Below are 2,500 nucleotides of genomic sequence, written 5' to 3' on the forward strand. Positions count from 1 at the left end.
ATGAGGACACACACCTTAGCTCTGTTCCATGAGGGACAGACGAGCCGTGTGTCAGTAAATAACCAAGAGAGAAGAAGAAGAGGAAGAGGAAGAGTCAACACGTCTGGTAAAAGGAGTCAGAACACAGAGAAGAAGAGTCTTTGTCCTCTTGTAATTCTTTTAAATGATGAACACGCAGACGCTCTTCATCCTGCCTCTCTGTGTAAACACACTTTGTCACGTTGTTGCTCAGCCTGGTAATCAAACGCACCTTGGCAGAGAGGAAGAAGAAAGTGTGTCAATAATGATGCTGCTCTGCAAACCACCGGAGGAGGAGGGGTTGGGTTTGTTGTCACTTTCCTCCACGGTGTGAAGAAGCTTTGTGGCGTTCAGTCAGCTGAGAGGAACTCATCCAAACGTTCCCACACCCACAAGACTCAACATACCAACCAACACATGATCCAACAGGAAGTAAGAAGCCTGCAAACAGGATGTGCTGCTGTGTCCCAACGTTCAAGAGACCAACAGACTGCTTTGAGTCTAAAGTTAAGTTGATATTGGCTGTATTGGACAAACACTCAGGTAGGTTCAAGATGGAGGCTTCACACCTTCTGCTTGAAGACTTTTATCTATGTCGATGGGCGATATGAGTGACAGGCCGGCTGCTGCAGCTCACCACACACACACGCACACACACACAGACACACACACACACACACACACGCACGCACACACACACACACACGCACACACGCATGCACACACACACACACACCCAGGCCCTTTATTGGCTGTGGCCTCTGCTCCCTCTGCCAGCTCCCTGACAGTTTAAGTGTTTGTTATTATGCTGCTTTATCCCGGCCGTCCTGCCTCGCTCTGTCTGCTCTTTGTCTGCCGCTCTGGGTTTCCATCAGTCGCTCTCTGTCTCTATTCTTTGCTTTGGACCGTTGTGTTGTTTCTCTCTCTCTCTCTCTCTCTCTCTCTCTCTCTCTCTCTCTCTCTCTCTGCACAGATCCTGATATCCAACTTCACATTTGAGCTTTGTGCCATTTTCTCCTTCTGACAGCAACTTTGTGTTTGAAGCCCATTTCTTATTATAGATGATTGATCTAAAGAGAAAGAGAGGAAGATTAAAGAGAAGTCAGAGTGTCTGTAGCCCAGACGCTCCACTGAGAGGCGCTGTAGCACGGGAAGGAGAGGGAGGGGGGTAGTTACTGTCCTTACTATGGTGGAGGAGCGAGAGGCAGAGCAGTAACCAGAGCTGCAGGTCTGCTCTCCTCTGGACCAGCTGAACCTCCCCAGCAAAGGTCAAAGGTCACATGGACACAGACACTAAACACCTACAGGAGCTGAAGTTAGACTCTAATACGTTTGGAGAGTTTCAGCTGTTGTTGTTTTCATTCATTTGTTTCAGATCTTTGTGCTGCAGCTCTCCTGTATTATATGAGATGCTGACTGGCATTAAAACGTAAACAGACACAGTAAAGTTAGTAAAGTTGTATTTTGACCTCCGGGCTGAGGATGATTGAGCCAGAGCAGATGACAGAGCAGATGACAGAGCAGTGTTACAGAGGAGATAGTGAGATCACATCCCTACACAGTTTCCTTCTCCTCTCCTTCTCCTCTCTGGTCTAGGCTCCGTCCTCCCCGGCCCAGGCAGCATCAGAGACTACAGAGTCGGAGCCCCAGTGGCCCGTCGCTCTGAAGATAGAGCGTCCTTCAGAGCCCAGCGCCTCCATCCAACCATGACATGTTTCAGATTGTCTCTTAAATCTCCTCTGACAGATGGATAGATGTTCTACAGAGGCTGTGTGAGTGTGACATTCATCCCTTTAGGAGAGGGGGGGGGGGGGGGCTCAGTGGTTTAGGTGCGTTTGTTTCTAGGCACAGGCCTGATTTAGCTCACAGCTCTGACACTGTTGTAAATCTAAAAACATTTTTTTTCTCATCTAAATGTTCCCTTGCTGTGCCTCTCACTCCCTCTTCCTCTCTGTCTCCCTCTCTCTCTCTCTCTCTCTCCCCTTCTCTGTCTCCTCTTCCTCTCTCTGTCTCTCTCTCTCCCCCTCTGTCTCTCTCTCTCTCTCTCTCTCTCCCTCTAACCTCACTGTCTGTCTCTCTCTCTCTCTCTCTCTCTCTGTCTCTCTCTCTGTCTCTGTCTCTCTCTTTGCCTCTCTGTCTCCCTCTTCCTCTCTCTGTCTCTCTCTCTCCCCCTCTCTGTCTCTCTCTCTCTCTCTCCCTCTAACCTCTCTGTCTCTCTCTCTCTCTCTCTCTCTCTCTGTCTCTCTCTTTGCCTCTCTGTCTCCCTCTTCCTCTCTTTGTCTCTCTCTCTCCCCCTCTCTGTCTCTCTCTCTCTCTCTCCCTCTAACCTCTCTGTCTCTCTCTCTCTCTGTCTCTCTCTCCCTCTCTCTCTCCCTCTCCCTCTCTCTCTCCCTCTGTGTCTCTCTCTCCCTCTCCCTCTCTGTCTCCCTCTCTGTCTCTCTCTCCCTCTCCCTCTCTGTCTCTCTCTCCTCTCTCTGTCTCT

Source organism: Genypterus blacodes, unplaced genomic scaffold (genome assembly GCF_046128005.1).
Source record: "Genypterus blacodes isolate CSIRO-AG114 ecotype Tasmania unplaced genomic scaffold, CSIRO-AGI_Gbla_v1 ptg000520l_1, whole genome shotgun sequence".
NCBI classification, from domain to species: Eukaryota; Metazoa; Chordata; class Actinopteri; order Ophidiiformes; family Ophidiidae; genus Genypterus; species Genypterus blacodes.